General features: G+C 41.9%; 1 long non-coding RNA gene across 1 annotated transcript in view; it reads right to left on the bottom strand.

Moving 5' to 3' along the window:
• LOC127204564 (uncharacterized) overlaps positions 1 to 13,560 on the bottom strand; it is a 30,280-nt gene extending 16,720 nt beyond the window's left edge. Inside the window, exon 1 of the long non-coding RNA XR_007832482.1 lies at positions 13,465 to 13,560. This is a non-coding gene — a long non-coding RNA (uncharacterized LOC127204564). The remainder of the gene's footprint in view (positions 1 to 13,464) is intronic.
• Positions 13,561 to 19,558: the final 5,998 nt, after the last annotated feature.

A 19,558-nucleotide genomic window follows, 5' to 3' on the forward strand; every position in this document is an offset into this window, starting at 1 on the left:
CTTTTGGAGGTCTCTGAAGCTTTGCTACCTCTAAGTAGGTCAGTGTGGTCGGATCTGTGTGTCATCTTCCCTCTTCCACACATAATGAAGCATCTTTAGTCAGAAAAAGAAAAACATCTGCCACTTCTCTCATAGCGCCCAATGCATGGGCCTGGCGACGACCTGGGAAACTGTTCCCTTATAAGAGAGAGCCATTCTTGACCTAAATATCTCGGGCTGCATGTGGCCATTTTCCATATGGTACGAAAGAGGAGTCGGGGTTTTTCCACACCAGACTATTGATGTGTCCTTACGCATGGCGGACTTCTCTTTATCCTCCTCTGAGGGTGCAATTGATTTCTTAACAGCAGCCTGGATGCAAGCAGAAGGCCAAAGCTCACAGGAGTGCACCTTACAAAGCCAAGGAAAAAGCTATTCTCTTCCTCTTCTGATGAGCTTTTTTTTTTTTATCCTTGTGATTGTAGCATTGTATGACCCGATGAGCTATGCAGCTCCTTACTATTCCAGATGATAGGCAACAGGGTCTTGGAGAACTCTTTATTAAAATGCCCTTAAGTTAGAAAAGCACGCTTTGAAGTACAACACTAGGCAGCTGCTTCAGTAAGCTGAAGATCAAAGATGTTGCCATCCCCACGGCCAATGAGAATGGAGACGTGATGTCAGTGCCCAAGTGTTTGGAGGGAAGAAATTCTATCTTGCTGACAAAAGCAAGCTGCAAAGGGAGCCAGGAGGCTGAGGGCCTTTCTCCTCGGCTGCGGGGCTCACGCGGTTCTCCGATCGCCTATCAGACCTTGTTTGAATCGGCCTTTTAAAATGTACAACCTTTTAGTCTACTCATCGCTCTTTCTCGGCTCAACAGCTCACCCCCTTATCTTTACCCTTGAAAGGGAACATGCTGGTTGCCCCTTACCGACAAGTCCTCTGAGGCTAGTGTCGCCTGGTCTTATTCTTACTAGCCTTGTTCTGGTACCAACCACCCCACATTAGACTGTATTTCTTCCTCATTATTTTTCCATTCATGCCTGTGGAAAGCCTGCAATGAGACTTCAGAATATAAAGTGCTGACAGCAGCCACTTGGCAAAGCTTTGGAGAGGAACTATTGATTCGCATTGGCTTTGTGTGATACCAGGTACCTGTCAGTGAGTGAAAAGTTCAGAGCCTCCTGGGTTTTCCTAAATTTGGAACAAAACTGGTGAGTGGCTCTCAGCACACAATGAGAGAGAAGGTAGAAAGAGGTGGAAGAGGCAGAATCTTCCTAGTATGAGTTCCCAGATGAGCATCTGTGCTGGGCAGGCCTTCTGGACAGCCCTGAGAGAGACTTACCTCCAGGAAGCAGAGAACAAAGGCACAGGCCAGTGAAAGCCAGTTTGTGTTCAATAATGTACCCATCACACTATTTGTTATTTCACTCATATTCTAGGATGGTTACCAAATCATGTGAGTACTATTTCTCAGAAGCAACAGAGAGTGTAGCCTAGGGAGCCACTTCTTTTGAAATGTACAGAAATTTCAGCATCCATCTAGGGAGCAAACAGGGGTGATGCTTAATGACCACAGCAGAGTCCAGTGCTGCCATCACACCCTGTGCTAGATGAGGTCATGGTATTTATGTAAACCAAAAGAGGGCATACTAACTAAGAGTTCATGATGATTTCCTACGACAGAACTAAATTCTTGGGCAAGCGCTCTCAGTAAGTGTACAGAGTTCAGAAGCCATCAGAAAACCACAAATGTCTGTAGTAAGTAGACTTTTCCCTTTTTGTGTAATTTTCTTCAATACTCTACAAGTGAAAATAAAAGTGAGGCAATGAAACAGCAAAGAAATCACTTGGCCATGCAAATATTTCCAACACTGAATGGAGATTTCAGGGAATTTCCATGCACTCCCCTTCTAACAGTTATGGCTTCTCCAAGTATAAACATCTCCCATCAGAGTGAGAAGAATGCTAGACAGCCAGCCACACATTAGGTGGAGCTTGGGGAAACCAGTGGAAGAGGGGAGGCAGGATTAGAGGAGCCAGAGAGGTCAAGGACACCACAAGAAAAACCTACAGACTCAACTAAGCTGGTCTCATAGGGGCCCACAGAACAGCCAAACAGAGGGCGTGCGTGGGACAGAACTGGGTCTTCTTCACATATGTAACCATTATGCAGCTTGGTCTTCATGTGGGACTTCTAGCAGCAGGAGCAGGGGCTGTCTCTGACACTTTTGCCTGCCTTTGGGTCTCCTTCCCCTAACTGGGCTGTCTTGTCCAACCACAGTAGGAGGAGATGCGCCTAGTCTTACTACAGCCTGATGTGCCAAGGAAGGCTGGTATCCATAGGAGGGCATCCCTTTTCTGAGGGGAAAGGGAGGACAGGAGAATGGGGAAGGCAGTGAGATGAGGGAGAGGGACTAGGAGGAGAGGAGGGAGGAGATAATGTAAAGTAAATTAATTAATTAAAATAAAAGACGGTAAGTGTTATAATCAAGGATCAATTGCTTGTACACTGTTATAACTCAGATCCTGCTGTTTACACAAGGGCTCACTCTTGTTATGTACACTGCATAGGTCTGCACCAATATAAAATGATGCGTATCTATCACTGTTGTATCACACAGAATAATTTTACCAGCCTAAAATCCTCTGTTGCTTCTATTCACCCTTCTGTCTCTTTCCCCCAAGCCTCTAATACTTTCAGTGTGGTTTAATTTTTCCAGGACATCATATAGTTGGGACCATATGTTATATTCCTATCCCCAGATTGGTCTTCTTTATAAAACAATATGAATTTAAGCTTTCTTTTTTTTTTTTTGCCAGTGGTATTTTTTTTATTAATTTATTCTTGTTACATCTCAATGGTTATTCCATCCCTTGTATCCTCCCATTCTTCACTCCCTCCCATTTCCCCCTTATTCCCCTCCCCTATCGCCTTTTGAAGACTAAGTAATATTTCACTGTATACATTTTCCGTAGGCTTTTTTATCTACTGAATGATTGATGTCTTGGTTATTCTCATATTTCAGCAATTATGAAAAGGTTTTATAAACATTTGAGTATGGAATCTTTATGTTGAAGATATAAATTTTCAGTAAATTGAATCAGGTGGAAAGAGAATGCTTAGTGTTTTTAGAAGCCACTCTTTCCAAGGGACTGTCTCATTTGCATTTCTAACAGCTGTCAAAGTGTCCCTGTTGCTCCATCGTCTCCAGGGTGTAGGGTCAGAATTTTAAGTTTATCATAGGTGTATTAAAGCATCTGAATATGGTTTTAATTTATCACTCCCTAATCGTTAGATACTGATTGTGTTTTCATGTGTGCACTTGACAATTGTGTGCCTTTTCTTTCTCTTTTCTGAGACAAAGTCACTTATAGCCAAGGCTGGCTTGGGATTCGTGGTACAGCTGTGGATGCCCTTGGAGTTTAAATTCTCATGCTTCTTCCTCCTGCGTTCTCCATTATGTGACATGTGGCTCTGTCCCAGGGCTTTGTGTGTCAGCAAGCACTTACCCCATCCCCATGTGCCATTTTTGTCTATTCGGAAATAGACATTTTTCAGTCATTTGTCACATATGTCGTTTGACAACATTTTTCTCCTGCTGTGTGGCTTGCCTTTCAGTCTTTCAACTATCCAAACATACACAAAGGCCAAACCAGACCCCACCCCCACGTTCTGCATCATTGCCCATGCAGTCTAAAAGAAAGCTCATCACTTGGGCTCACATGCGTGATTCCACCTAAACCCACACGGAGGCCTGAGTCCCCCAGGTCTTGGTTGTTGCACAGTGCTAGAACATTTTGCTGACTTCAGCTACTGGGATGTTGTGTTTCAAAGTTGGTTTGTGTCTCTTGACCTTTACTGGAGTAAGCAAACCGTCCGGGCGCCAGCTACTTCCCTTCGCTACATTATTCCGGCCTACAGTTTCCTGGTGTGTATAAATTACCGCCATTTCAGTGCGTAGCACAGTTTTATACATCATTAGGTGGCCATGGGAGTCTCTGTTTAATGGCTCTCACATCAGGGAATCAAGGGAAGAGTGAGACGAAGGGAATCGTCCCAGTGGAGAGATGTACTCCATACATGGAACGAGGAAATGGTTTCTGAAGCATTGTCTGCTTTTAGTGACAGAGGACAGCAATCAAAGAAAAAAAAATTACTCTGCTTCACATGAGAATTTGTTCAGGCCTAGCATTTAATTGTGCTACAAAAAGATTCTGGACACTCCTGACCCAATACCCGAAACCTAGTATTTATGTGTTTTATTCAATATACATGCTTATTCCAAGGACGTAAACAGAATTATCTGTGCCTTCAAAACATGTACTGCATCTATTGCACTCCTCTCTCCCCTCCCTTCCCTTTCTTTCCCTCCCTCCCTCCCTTCCCTTTCTTTCCCTCCCTCCCTCCCTCCTTCTCTCCTTCCCACCCTTGGTTCTAGGAATAGAAGCAAGGATATATGCTTTGAAATTCCCAATTCTTTGACCTCACGGGGTCTTGTCCTTTTTCTCCCCACTTATGAAAGGGAGGAAACTCTCTTGTTGCTGGCTGAGTTGGGAAATAGCAAATCACTAAACAGCATTCTCTGCCTGGCCTTTAGCTGTTACACTTGCCTAGATGGTTTGGGGCCCGCAACTCCTCATTCATCACTTATAAAGCCAAAGTGATTGGGTGCCATATTGAAATTATTAAAGCGCTTCTTCCCATTGACTTTTGGAGTAAAAGCTATCACTACAGTTTGTGCTTTGTTATTGTTGTTATTCTGGTTTGTTTTATGTTAGAGATATATTCTTGTTATGTGTTAGAGATAGGGTGTTGCCATGTAGCCCAGACTGGCCTGGAACTCAGGATCTCCTGCTTAGCCTTCTGAGTGCTAGGATTGTCAGCATATGCTTCTAGTTTGTCTTTATATGGGTGATTAAAAGGGTGAAAAAATAAAGTTTTTCTTAAGTATGCAGATTTTCATGTCAGGAGGGTGGCCCCATGTGTAAAATCAGGAGCCATATAAGCCTGAACACCTGAGTTCAATCCCTAGACAAGACAGTAGACTGAAAGCTTGGCATATGTACAACAGCAACAGAAACAAGGAATAGAGAGCCCCTGCCTCAAAAACAAAGCAGGTGAGAACTGACTGAAAGTTGTTCTTTTTTCTCCTCCCCTCACCCCACCCCATGCTGAGAACTCTGACTGATAAAGAGAGCGGCTACATAGTATGTACTGAGTCAGTGCTGTTGGCCAGATAATGTCATCAACACTGGGGTTTCCTAGTAAGACAGAACTGACCTGTCCTCAGCAGAGCTCTGTCCAGAGAGAGATTTTTCTTGAACTTTTTTTCTCTCTGGCTGCTGTATGCTTCAGAGTAAAACTTAAAATAGAAAATAAATTTTAAATCTCTCTATAAGTACCACTTTACAATACCTTACCACAGCACTTGCAGTGGACATATTTCTCAATGTGTTCATATTCTAAATTGTGATCAATTACAATACTGACTGTTAGATATAGTGATTAAATCACCTTTTTTTTTTTCAGTAAAATGATCCAACAGGTATTTTAAATGGAGGTTTTTACCATTGTTACTTTTTATTGAAAAAATTTACTCTAAAATAAATAATGGTTACATGCAAGGAACAAGGAAAAAGTCATATCTGTAGTTCTACTTGGAAACAGCCCTTATTAATTCTCTCTCTCTCTCTCTCTCTCTCTCTCTCTCTCTTTCTCTCTCTCTCTCTCATATCTGGCTTTGAGATTACATCTATGAATACATATAACATTAGTTACTTAGGCCATTCGAACACTAATACAGAGGCACCTTTGGTTCTTTTGTTTCTTCCATTCCCACCCCCCACCCTTCCCGTGCCCATCCTCCTTTTATCTTTCTCCTTCTGCATAGGTCACACCTGGGATTTCTATGTTGTCAACTTGACAAGTGTCTTCTAGATCTTTGTTAGAGAGTCTTACAGACTGTGAGTCATTAATACATAGAAGTTCAGGCTATGTATTATGTATTCCCCTTTTCTTATCCATCTTACCCTTGGATACTGAAGGGGAGAAAGGCATTCCTCAGGGTAGGTGACCTCTAAATTTTCATATACTTTAAAAACACTAATATTGTGAATCAATCATATGAAGCCAAGTTCAATTTGGGAGGCTCATCAACTGGGTACTTTGGGACCAGAAGGCTACCAAATCCCTCTGAACTTTCGTTTTCTGAACTGACTAGTGACATGAATCATTGATTCCTCTCACAGATGGCACTTTTAACTGTTTATTCATCATGTTGCCATATAAATATTTATGTAGGAGTCCCACTGCTCCATCAGAAGGTGTGTCCTTTGAGAAAAGCATCATATTTATTAGATTTTCTTGCAAGATTAAGAGATACCTTCTCATAGGTATGATAATGTGTTTGAATGGACTGGTAACTTTTAAGATGAAGTATTAGTTCTTGGCTAGCTCATCCAAAGCCATGATCCAACTTAGGCCACAAAGGGCATCTTGGATTCCTGTCTACTTAAAGACAAGAAGGTGGTGAAGATGATGGACTAAACTGGTCTAAGTGGGTTTGTCATTTCTCCTCCTAGAACTGAATGAAATATTTAAAAACATTCCTCTTTAGCTCTCAGTCTGGTGGGAAGGGATTATTATTTTTATGTTTACTCAAAATAAATTTGAAGATCAAAGACATTAAGTAAATTGATTGGTGTATTAGTCAGGGTTCTCTAGAGTAACAGAACTAATAAAGGGAATCTCTCCATATATATATTTTATTTATTTTTTAAATTTAAAATTTATTTTATATTTAAATTTTAAAATGATTATATACATATATTTCTATTAAGCAAAAAATTCCTATTGGTGTGCCTGCCCTCCATTTTTAAAAAATTTACTTAATTCTAAGTGTAGTCAAGTTGACAACCAAAAATTGCCATCATACTCAGGCTAAATAAATTTATACAGTGGCAAAACTTTAAGTTAAACTCAAGTGTTATTATGGACTGAGTATTTGCATCCTTTTCAAAATTTCTTCCCCCTTCATATATTGAAGCCTTTTCCATGAGTATGGCCATATTTGGAGACAAGGCTCCTAAGGAAATAATTAAGTGTAAATGGTCACATGACTGATGTTCTCATCTTCTTGCCCAATCAGATGGCGTTCTCACTAGAGGTGACACATGTATGTGTGCAGGCACCAGGGAAGCATGTGTATCAATGTAGAAGGTGGCCGTGAGTGAGCCAGGAGAACTCTTATCAAAGACTAGTTAGTATACTGTAATCTTGATTGTGAATGCCTGGCCTCCTGAACTCTAAGGAAATGGATTCTGTTGTTACAGTCACCACTCTGTGATGCAGCCTGTGACAGTTGTTCTTGGTTGGCAACTTGATCACATCTGGAATTACCTAAAACCTAAGTGGCTGAGTATATATTGTAAGGATTTTTTTTTTCTTAGTTAAATTATTTGAGCTGGGAAGAGCCACTTTTAATCCAAATCTTTTGAGGTGGAAAGATATACCTTTACTCCAGATGTTGTGAGGTGGGAAGACCCACCTTTAGTCTGGGCCACACCTTCTATATATAAAGCCTATGGACGAAGGAACCTTGTGTCCTTACTCTTGCTTCCCCTGGCAAGTCTGTTCCTTCACTGGCATTACTGCCTACTTCTTCAGGATTTTGGCATATTATGAAGACCAGCTGAGGCAACTAGCTCATAGACCTCATCAAGACAGCCTGTACATCAATCTAATAAATACCCCCTCTCTCATATACATTTATATGTGTATGTGGATATGTATATGAATATGTATATATTCAATCTGTAAGTTCTATTCCTCTAGTAAATCCTAACTAATGTACAGCCTGAGCAGACTAATCCAGGAATTGTTCAGTGAATTGTCAGTTTATTTAGACTACCAAAAAATTAGAAATTAGGTGATTTACAAATAACAAGTGTTTCTCGTGTTTCTGAAGGCTGGTAAGTCCAGGATCAAGGTGCCAACGGCTGAGAACCTGGTGAGGGATTACTTCTAGGATGGCACTTTGGGTATCTTCTCCTAGCTCTTTGATTGGGGCAGCAATCCCATGAGTGAAGCCTCTCCCTCTATAGCTCAGTAATCACCCAAGGGTCTCACCAACCAATCCATCACACTGGTGATTTTTGTTTTCGGAATTTAAATTTGTGCTTGACATAAAGTTCAGGCCATGGTCACTTCAGGGTATGAAAACAATGCAATATTTTCATTTTAAATTTTTTATTCCATATGTATGTGTACTTTGTCTGTGCACTATGTGCATACCTGCTGCCCGTGGAAGCCAGAAGAGGGTGTCAGATCCCTGGAACTGGAGCTGCAGACTTTGGTGAGTAAGTGACCATGGCCTGTGCAGACCACTGTGAGTAAGTGGGTTCTGGGAATCAAACTCCTAAGAAACAACAAGGGATCTTAAGTGCTGAGCCATCTCTCCAGCCATATACGTTTTGTTGATTAAAAGCTCAGGAAAGGGCCAAGAGGCAGCTCTGATGTTTCTGTTCTTAGGGCTACAGCCTAACTTGACTGGAACTGAACAGCTGGAGTCCAGCTGGGCATCCACTTTCCCCACATAGCCCAATGCTGCATGAGATCTTTCTGCAAGCCTTTGGACTGCCTACCAGCACGGCAGACTCAGGGTCGTCCATCTGCTTGTGTGGGGAATGAGGATGCAAGAACAACAATAAGACAGAAGCATCTTTGCTTTTGTGAACCAACCTCCGAAAACACTCGGCGTCTTTCGTAATCTGTTATGAGCAAGTGGTAGCCTGATAACTTTAAATGGAATGTAACTAGACCCTGCCTTTTTTATGAGAAAGCACTGAGATTTCAGACGCTAATGTAGTATGGAAGCCCTTTCGTCAGCATCTTTGAAAATACATCTGCCACCGATATATTTCATTCCCAAACCCATGATTTTTTCCCACAGCAATTTGGTGAAGTTAAAATAGAAACCTTTCTCATGGGAGGAGCTAAAATATGAAATGTAGATTAGAGAGATTTATCATGAGTCTTTTAGGGTGAGCTGAGATATGTACCACTCCACTTGAGGGGGTATAGACTTGTAGAATCTGTGTCCAAACATATGACTTCAACTCTCTTAGTTAAGTCCTTCCAAGAGAGCACGGGGACTAGATGCCCAGGTTATGGGGTCATCCATGTAGTTCTAATACTGTAGAAGAGGCCTGAGCCTAGCATTTGTATGGAGGGGATCTAACCCACAGCTTAGCTATGAGCATCTTAGATCAACCTCAGTGTTCCTTCAAGAGCAGAGTATAGACCACTGGGCTATGGGTGTTGGGGGTAAGAGGGGATGGTGGTACATAGGAAGGTAGCAGATAGCAGGGACTTCACAGACTTGCAGTGGTACCCTGTGTAGAGTATGTCTGGGTTAAAACATCTTGTAAAGATACTGAAGGGGCAAATTCTCTATCAGTGTCATAGAAAAAATGCAGTAATAACAATATTTTTCCATACTGAGAAGAACCTTAGATGTTCATATTGGAGGAGAAATAGCACAAGTCACACCTGTTGGTCCAAAGGGCATTTTTTATTTGTTTCTACTTTTGGGTAGGAAGAGATCTCCAAGGACGCATATTTTTCACAAAGAATGTTTTCTCCCTCTGCCGCCCCCAAAAGAGGTAAACATAAAATTGGTGGTTTTGTATTCCTAATGCTTTGGCCTCATCCTTGATAATGTCAAAATATTAAGAGTATTTAAAGAAATCAGTTTCAACAGATTGCCTTTAGTTTATGAACACTGAGGATATCGACAAGAAACAAGGAAGCTGCAGATGCTCGGCCCTATATGGGGTGTTTGTCACACCCATCATCCCAAGCATCAGGGCTCTTTATGGAAGATGGGGCAGAAAGACTGCATGCACCTGAGGCCTTAGATAACACAGAGGACACAGTACTTTCCAGACACAATAGGGCTGTTGCACATATTAACTCACAGCCATTGTTCAGCATCACAAGCCTCTTGCAATCCAAACAAATCCAAGAGTGGGACAGGTGAGGTGGGCATGCAAGATCTGGTAGGAAAGAACAGAGAGGGAGAGCCAGTTTGTTCAATGACGTGACTCCTGGTAGGTTGATCACACCTTAGGGCAGGCCAAGAGAAACTGGAGAACAGAAATTAGACTCTGGGTTATGTATAGGGAGATGAAGGTAGGTCTGAGAGGAGCTGAAGAAAGAGTGACTATGATCAAAACACATTATCAAAGGGGAAAAAAAGCATCCAAATTACTATAATTGTTGCTGCTGATACTTTTGTAGTGCAGGTCATCAGGGTAGTGGTGACAGGGCTGGCTAAGAATTCAAGATCAATCAAGATGATGTTGACTCCTGTATCTTTTTAAGGGAGAGAGATTCTTTAAGAAATAGAAATTTCTAAAAAAGCAAATCTGAGAGAATTGTGGAAACAGCAGAGCAAAGTAAAGTGAGTTAAGTGTTTTTAATGTCCCCTAGTTCATTCATACAGTCAGTGCTGCCCTGGTCCATCTAAGCTGCTATTTGTTAACCCAGTTCTTATTAGCAAAAACATTTATTTTCAGTTCTGGAGCTCACAAGTACGAGATTGGGATGACAGAAGATTGAATTCTGGTGGGGACTCACTGCTGGTGCACAGGATGGAGCCTTCTCATGGAGCAAATGAAAAGGCAATTGGCAATCCCATCCTAGCCTTCAGGAAAGTCATATCTCAAAGGTCCTACCATTTAACAATGAAATCACCTACAGCCTGGACACACCCAGGCACAAATTTCTTCAACAACATCCTTAAATTGTCTTTAAGAAAAACGTTCCTGGAGGACCTGCAGATACTGATGCACCAACCAAGGACCATGCATGGAAAGGGTCTAGACCTCCTGCTCAGAAGAAGGCGATAGGCAGCACAGTCTCCACGTGAGTCCTATAACATGGGGAGTAGGGGCTACCTCTGACATGGACTCTGTTGCCCACTCATTGATCACTTCCCCCTGGCGGGGTGACCTTCCCAGGCCACAGAGGAAGAGGATGCAGGTGGTCCATCCAGATGAGATTTAATAGGCTGAGGTCAGATGGTAGGGGAGAAGGGCTCCCCCTTTCTGAGGGCTAAGGGAGAGGAAAGGGGGAAAAGGGAAGGAGGGTGGGACTGGGAGGAGATGAGAGAGGGGATAAATTAAACAAATTCAACAATAACAACAAAAGAAAAAGAAAAGCCTTCCTGATTTGGTTAAGGTCCAGGTTTGCAGCAGCTTTTCAAAAATGGATGAGCACAAAAGAAAATTGTTAAGAAGTCCCAAACCCCATGAAAACAACCTAACTGACTCTCTTTGAATATGTGTAGAGGTATGACAGTTATCTGCGCATGTGCAAAGAACTCTACCACTTACTCCTTTTTGTTGTTGTTGTTTTGTATTATTTTATTAATTTATTCAGATTACAGCTCAATTGTTATCCCATCACTTGTATCCTCCCGGTCCTCCCTCCCTCCTGCTTTCACCCTATGATCGAGGGGGACCTCCTCCCCCATTATATGGTCATAGGCTATCAAGTCTCATTTTGGTAGCCTGCTTATTCTTTCTTTGAGTGCCATCAGGCCTCCCTACCAAGAGGAGGTGGTCAAATATGGGGCACCAGAGTTCATGTCAGAGTCAGTCCCCACTCTCCACATAACTGTGGAGAATGTTCTGTCCATTGGGTGGATCAGAGTAGGGGTTCGATGTTTACTATTTGTATTGTCCTTGGTTAGTGCCATAGTTTGAGCAGGACCCCCCAGGCCCCAATCCACCCATCATGATATTCTTCTTGTAGGTTTCTAGGACCCTCTGGGTCCTTCTATTTCCCCATCTCCTATATTTGTCTTACCTAGAGTCCCAGTGGGATGTCCTCACATCTGTCTCAATCTCCTGATAAGTGAAGACTTTCATGGGACGTGCCTTTTGGGCTAGTGCCCAATTATAAGGAGTAATATACCATGAGCGTCTTTCTGCTTCTGAGTTAACTCACTCAGTATGATCATTTCTAGTTCCATCCATTTGTCCACAAATTTTGGGATTTCCTTGTTTTTAATAGCTGAGTAGTCACTTCTTTTTGTTATCCAATCAACAGTGTCTCCTCTTACTTCCTACACCTTTCCCCGCTACCAACTGACTCAGGTGCTGTATTTGAGCTTACTTTTTTCTTTTGGTTTCTTTGCTCACAGTAAATAAAGACATTGCTTGAGAAAACCCAGTTCCCCAAGAGGGGCCTCTACCCTTGTAGCTGGCACAGTCTCATTCAATGTCAATATCAGCACATTTACGGTAGTTTCAGCATAGTGAGTTTTAGTTGGTTACAAATGGTCACAACTTCCTTCATGAAGTGAAGAACTGCCCGAATCAGGAATGTGTCACATAGAACTGACTTCAGAGCAGAGGGAACCACCCCGATGAATAAGGGATCATGTCCTAGACTGCTGTCATTCCCTTTCTCTTTCCTTTCCAATTTCGAGGAGATTTTCTGCTCTTGGCAGCAAAAGAGTGTGACATCTTTTGAACCTGACTTTCCCCTACACACAAACTTGCAGTTGACACTAGAGGACACATTGATCAGGAGGGCTGTGGCCTGCTGACTTTCGCCTTGGGGGAGGGGTAATTTTTAAAAAATTTTTTATTAATTTATTCTTGTTACATCTCATCCCTTGTATCCTCCCATTCTTCCCTCTCTCCCATTTTCCCCCTATTCCCCTCCCCTATGACTGTTCCTGAGGGGGATTTCCTCCCCCTGTATATGCTCATAGGGTATCAAGTCTCTTCTTGGTAACCTGCTATCCTTCCTCTGAGTGCCACCAGGTCTCCCCCTCCAGGGAACATGGTCAAATATGAGGCACCAGAGTTCGTGTGAAAGTCATACCCCACTCTCCACTCATCTGTGGAGAATGTTATTAAATATGTAAGAAAGTGAAAGAGAAAGGCCAATCTATTGGAATATTTTTCTTCTGAGCTCACCACATTCATTCCCGTTAATCTTTTATCGTGGAAATTCTTGCCAGAATCTTCATTCTTGCCCCCAGCAACCCCAGTAATGCCAGGTCACCTGAAGAAGCACCGGCAACCTGAAGTGCCTGTAGTCTGAGGAAGGTTTTATCTCTATCAGAGAAGATTGTACTTCTCTAGCTAGGGGAATGCTTTGGGAAAAAGAACACCATAAAACTCGTGGATTCCGTCTCCGTACTCAAAGGAGGGCCAGCTGACCCAGCCTAATTACTGTGCTTATCATGAAAGCTGCTGCCTCTCTAATGCCTTCCTGCTGCTTAACCTGGAGCACTTTTTAATAACCCAACAGCCGGCATTTTCCTAAGGAGTATTGCCTTTAGAATTGCTTTCCCTAGAAGAGTCACATTTACAGATTTTTTTTCCCTCATGTGTTTCAGTGTCCTACAGATTTTGGAGTAGAATTCAGAGGCAAATTAATGAGAAAGCAAGCTGTGTACTCACCTAGGCTGCAGTTCCAAAAGGAGAACTGAAACATCGTTGGAATAAGTTGGCAAGATGCAAATTGGTTTCACTCCTCGCAGTGGCAGCCTGTCTGTGGGGAACACTTTGGTGAATCACACACCAACTCGCTGAAAGCTCGGTCCGCAAATCAATAATACATGTTGTTCTGCTTACCAAGAATAAGAGACTTCATTTAATCATCTAAATTTTAAAGCCTCTAATTTGCTTCCCAAGATATTCTCCCATTTAGAAGATTGCAAAAGGAAACTGACAGTGCAAACTGGAAAAAAAAAGTGGGAGATCCTTGGTTATTCATTTATCCACTCTTTTATAGATAATGACATTAATACATGACTTCTTACATGCAATTTCTTGTAAGTAAAGCCATTGACTCTTTCTTCTAACTTTAATAATAAAAGGACAAGAATATTTAAAGAAAATATGTTAAAGGGCTATAACTCATTGGGTTTTATAGAGCAGCCATGTCTGAAGTTGACCCTGAATGACAATCTGTTTGATCAACTTTTTGCCATTTTTGTTGTGGGAGGCAACTTAAAAATAAAAGGTATTTAGATGCAATACTGTTCTTCAAAGACTCATTTTGATTGAATTGTCTCCTTTAACTTTAGAAGACCCCGTTGTTTATTTATTTAGACAAGGTCTTATTATACAGGCTTGAACTTGTGACCACCTGCCTTAGCCTGGCAAGTGCTATGATCTCAGATGTGTGTCATCACACTTAACAAAAACAGAGCTCAGAGAGCTGTCCACACAGGAGGCTGCAACCTCTAGCCGGAGGGCCCTCCAACAGCATTATTTCCCAACACTCATTATTAATGACTTCACTCTTACTCTAGCAATGATTTTGTTTCTTGGTCAATGAATTGTCACTTATAAGTTGTCTTCATTACCATTTATAACTCATCAAGAAAAATCTTGAGACTTCTGCATTTAATCACTCCATCTTCTATGGACTACTAGGAAGTTTTTGATGATATTCTATATATCAGGCCCTGGACTAATGGCTGTGCACATTTATATGTAGTATTTCTTTAACACTTTTAATAAGTTTATAACATAAATCTGACTAACTCAATCCATGACACAAAAGTTGACGCTAAGGCACATTGCTTGACTGTACAGTGGCATGGACAAAAGGTAATAAAACTAAAACTTGATTCCAGAGACATCAATTTGTCTGACACTAGAATGCAGGCTCCAAAGCCTGCATGATCATTTGAATGTCAGTTATTGAGAGAGTACTCCATGATGTGGTCTGCACTGGGCACTTTTTTCCCTCCAGGTAGACTGACCAAAATTCTGAGATGCTAAATAGACGTCCGTATGATAACCTGTGAGTGGCAAAGCTAGAAACACTCCCTTCAAATTACAAATGACTACCATGCTTCCAGATTCCAAGTGGTTAGCATTTCTCAAAATTGGCTGCATGTTGCGGGTCTTGGTCTCCTCTTCCCTCAGGGGCCATTGGCCACCAGCTCACGAGGGAGGGAGAAGCAGAGGCGAGGCACAGGGCTCAGAAGGCCGTGAACTGGCCAGGATGACATCCTGGACCAGCTGCAGGGAGGCAGATTAACTTTATCCCGGGGTGAGGGGAATAAATAAGAAAAGGGAAGCATCCAGGAGGCACTCTGACAGGTGCCCACAGTACTTTAATTGAGTTAAACAGCACTACCTAATTATATGGGGAGGTGGCATTCTTCAGGAAGCTGTGACAGAGCCTACTTCCACCATAAGCTAGGCAACTAGCTCAGGGACATCCTCCAAATAAATATAGGCAAAGAGTAGGAAGCCCCGCTGGGGGGAAGGGATTCCTCCATCTTGTGCCAAGCTCAGAGATCTGTCCCTCACGGTGGCTGCAAGTTTCAGCAGTAGGGCCCCGCCAACAGCACACATTACTCATTAGAGTGTTTAATGTAAGCTAGGATTTGTAATAACAACTTTTATTCTCCTGGCTCAGTTGTCTCAGAGGCTTACTGCCTCCTTCTGCTAACCTAGGCCTAGTCCTGGAAGCTTCTAGCTTCGTACAATCTAACTTAGGCCTAGAATTTTTCAGCCCCTGAGACTTACTGCTTAATAAGCTCACCTTAACTTGTTCTTTCTGAGCTCTGGGCTGGCTGGTTCAACTCAGCTGTTCTGGCTCAAACTCCTCTCCCAGCTGACTTATTTAATCTGGTTTCTCTCTTGGCCCAGAATTACTCTGCTTGGCCTCAAACTAACTCCGCAATCTGCTCTAATCTTCTGGCTTCTTCTCATTTTCTGGATTATTCCATCTTCACCTGAGTTCTCTCTCTGCAGCTCATCTCTCTATTACTGTCCTGATAAAAACCATCTGCTCTCTCTGCAAAACTGCCTAGCTTCCTTTTCATTTATTTTTATTTTTTGAAACATCTATTTCTCTCTCTCTCTCTCTCTCTCTCTCTCTCTCTCTCTCTCTCTCTCTCTAAATTTGAGTCTCACTGTGTAGCTATTCCTGGCTTAAAACTTGATATGTAGAACTGGATGGCCTGGAACTTGTTATGTCTGGGCTTGAACTTGCTTTTGCTTCAGGGCAGCACCACACTAAGCAGAATGCCATCTCTTTCACTCAATATTACTACCTGCTGTCCAATGACTTGAGAAGATCTAACACAGCTTGGGAAGGAATGGTACATGGGACCTGGAGATGGGTCAGCAGTTAGGAACTCTCCATCTGGAATCCTGAAGAACTACAGTCTAAATCCCAGTGCCTGTATAACAAACCAACTATCTGCACAACTGCCTGTATTCTCGACTCTGAGGTAGGCAGAGACAGGAAGGCTGTTGCTGCCTTTCAACCTAGCCAGGAAGGCCTGAGCCCCAAGCTGAGAGAGAAAAGGACAGAGAGAGAGGGGGGGAGGAAGAAGGGAGAGAGAGAATAAGAAGCTTCTAGATGAAAGTCATGACTCGAGGAAGAGATGTAGAAAGACAGCAGTGCAGATGATGCAGGAAGCAGATCTCGCTGCATGGAGACAGCTTAACAAGCCAGCTGAAGACCTTCTAGGTCTGTGGGATATGACTGGAAAACAAACGTAACTTTAATCCAGGAGACAGAAGCAAGAAGATCTGAATTCAGGGCCAAATCTAACATCCCTGCTTAGTCTGGCTTTTCGGATAAACTAAGATACACATAAAAGGTACTTAATTTTAATGTTACTAAAACTACAAAATTATCGCAAACCATTAAGAATAACTAACAAATACAATAGTCACATAATAAATGATCAAATCTTTTAATATGTTCAGAAGTATATTTGTGGTAAAGTCATGCTGAGAACCAATGCAGTTAATTGCAAGATTAAGCTTTATCTAGTCTCTTATGTTTTCATGGTTAATCCTAGGATGAGTAACCAAAAACAAAGTTCTTTTAGTTCACTTAATAGTTTACTCAATAGTTTATGGTCCTCAAACCTGTCAGAGAATCTGCAGAATATGGCATTTAAGTGTTTAATGAAGAAGCTCATTATGAGAGAGATCTCAGCTTCTAGCAGTGACTCTAAGGCCTCCAAGAAGTTAAAGGCCCAATGGGAAATGACTCCACCTAGTTTATGGTAAATTAGCTAGTAGGCAAGACTGCCCCAATGCCTCTCCCACTATGAAGGCCTTGCCTGAACTGTGGAAAAACAGGTCACCCAGAGGGTTGACTGCCCCATTTTGCCTAGACAACATAAGGTTGTCAGTCTCCCAAGTTCCTCCTCCACAGAAAGGCCTCTCAGATTTGCTGGGCCTGGCAGCTGAAGACTGATGCTACCTGGGGATGTGTGCCCACAATGAAGCTATTGACACCACAGGAGCCTTCTGGGAAGTCTGCCTCAGTAATGGGTAAGCCTATGCCATGTTAATCGATACATAGGTGGTTGGAAGTATACTTCCTGCTGTAATTTATCTTTCTCGAATCTCTGATGGGTCTGAAGATCAGTTTAACTGCACAATCAAGGGCTTCATCTGCCTTTCTCAGAAAAAAAAAATGTAAAGTTTATGTAAGTTATAAGGATCTTAGAAAGTGTTTGAGGTTCTAAGAAGGTGTTTTAAGCTTGGTTAATGCAAGTTATGATGGAAAGCTTCTAAGAAAGCGTTGGAGGGTCCGAGAAGATGTCTTAAGGTTGGTAATAAGGAAGTGATTTGAGGTATATTTTTTGAAAAATGAAAAATGATTCAGATATCATCTCCTCACTATGGCACTGTTGTATTAAGACTGTTTAAAGCTTTAACATTAACCAGATTTTAAGCTGTTGCCCAAGTCAATTGGCCTCTTTTTGTAAACTTAAATTCTTATAAGCTTCAGGGAATCCACAGGTCAAATGGACTCCAGATAAGAACTGTCAACCAACAGCCTGTTGCTCCACCTACCTAATACTGAGGGTAGAGGATCCCCAGCCCCTGCTTTTAGGACTCTCCCCTCCCCAACTACCAAGAACATAGACCTAACCGTTTCAAAAGCACCCCCAAGGGGAAAAATTCTCTCCCTAAACTCCTTACCTTCATCTTCAGCCCCTAATACATGTTTTTCCCAGAATCCTGTCAGGTCCAGATGTTTCCACAAGAGCAGCATCCAGAACACAGGTGCACCGACCTAGCTGGGCCTGCACTTTCTTAGTTGCTGATGGTCTCACAGATCCTGGACAGCAAGTAGAACAGCCTACTCTTCCAGGAGTTGGCAAACGTTCCAGCTTTTTTCCTTCCTACCCCCAATATTGATGCACCAATGTCAGCAGGAAGTAACCAAAGATGATTATTTTGACTCTTATCCATTAATTATCAACAAAAGGCTAGGGTGTTTGGTTTTAGACTTTCCTCAGTCTCCTCCTGCTGCAGAGTGTGGCTGGCATACCCTTCCCTCTACCCTGAATTCCCCAGCCCAGGCAGGGCTTTCCCTCTCCCACAGGCCCATCACTATATGATCCATACATTTTGTCCCCACCCCCTTTCTCACCTCTCTCTTTCTGTATTTTTCATCCTCTTCTTTTTCTCTCTTTTCCCGCATCTCCACCCACCCCCTCACAACCAAGAGCTTTTCCCAATAAACCAGCTGTTATATATTATAACTTCATCTTGCAATTAATTAGCTCATTCTGACATTTCAATCAACCTGACTTATTTCCTTGATTATTTTCCTACAAAAAAAAAATGTCTTTATAGGCAAATAATTTCCTGGTTTTTCTACTTGTAATTGTAGTGTAGTTTTTTTTTTCTTGTAGTATTTATTTTTGAAAATGTAAGTTGGATTGTTTTCTAGGTTTGTGGCTTAGAAGAAAATCCTTGAAGAGAGAGGCTTAGAAAGTACCAGGCAGTCTTAGAATTTGCTCCTCATATTCTGTGTTAAATTTATAAAGTGTGGGAGGTTATGGAAAGAACAAGTGAAATAGTCTTTGTGAGTTTTTACCTCAACGCCTGGGGCACAGTAAACACAAACCTTGAGAGCTGCCTTGTTGTTATTAGTAAGGAGGTGGGAATGACTGCCTATATGTCATACTCTGCCATTATAAAGACAGATAAGCCCAAAACTGCACAGGTTACTGAGGCCATGATGAGCCTCTGAGTAACCTTGCAAAGAGCAGTTTCTATGGAGATGTAATTGCCGTTGGGAGAATTGAGGGCTGTTTCTAAGTGGGCCAAGAACATATCATAGTGAGTGAAAGATTAAATAAGAAATAAAACAAACCATCATGTTTCAAATCTACAGCAAGCTGAATTATGCCCTCCCCTGAATATATCCATATATTGGTCTTGGGAACCTGCTAGTTATTTCATGTGGCAAAATATATTTTGCAGAAACTATTAAATCAAGGGTCTTAAAATGGAGAGATTATCTGAGATTTCTCAGGTTGTTCAATATGATCACAAAAGGGATAGAAGGCTCAGTTTAAAAAATGGGATATGTTAACAGATTCAAGTGTATCAAGTGTTATATAATATAGCCTTGAGCCACGGAACGTAAGCAGCCCATAGATATTGGAAAAGGTAAAAAAAAAAAAAAAAAAAAAAAAAAAAAAAAAAAAAAAAAAGAATCCTACCTTAGGCTTTGTATAAGGGAGGTAACTGTGTGGAGACTTTCATT

Source organism: Acomys russatus, chromosome 20, assembly GCF_903995435.1.
Source record: "Acomys russatus chromosome 20, mAcoRus1.1, whole genome shotgun sequence".
Classification (NCBI taxonomy): Eukaryota; Metazoa; Chordata; class Mammalia; order Rodentia; family Muridae; genus Acomys; species Acomys russatus.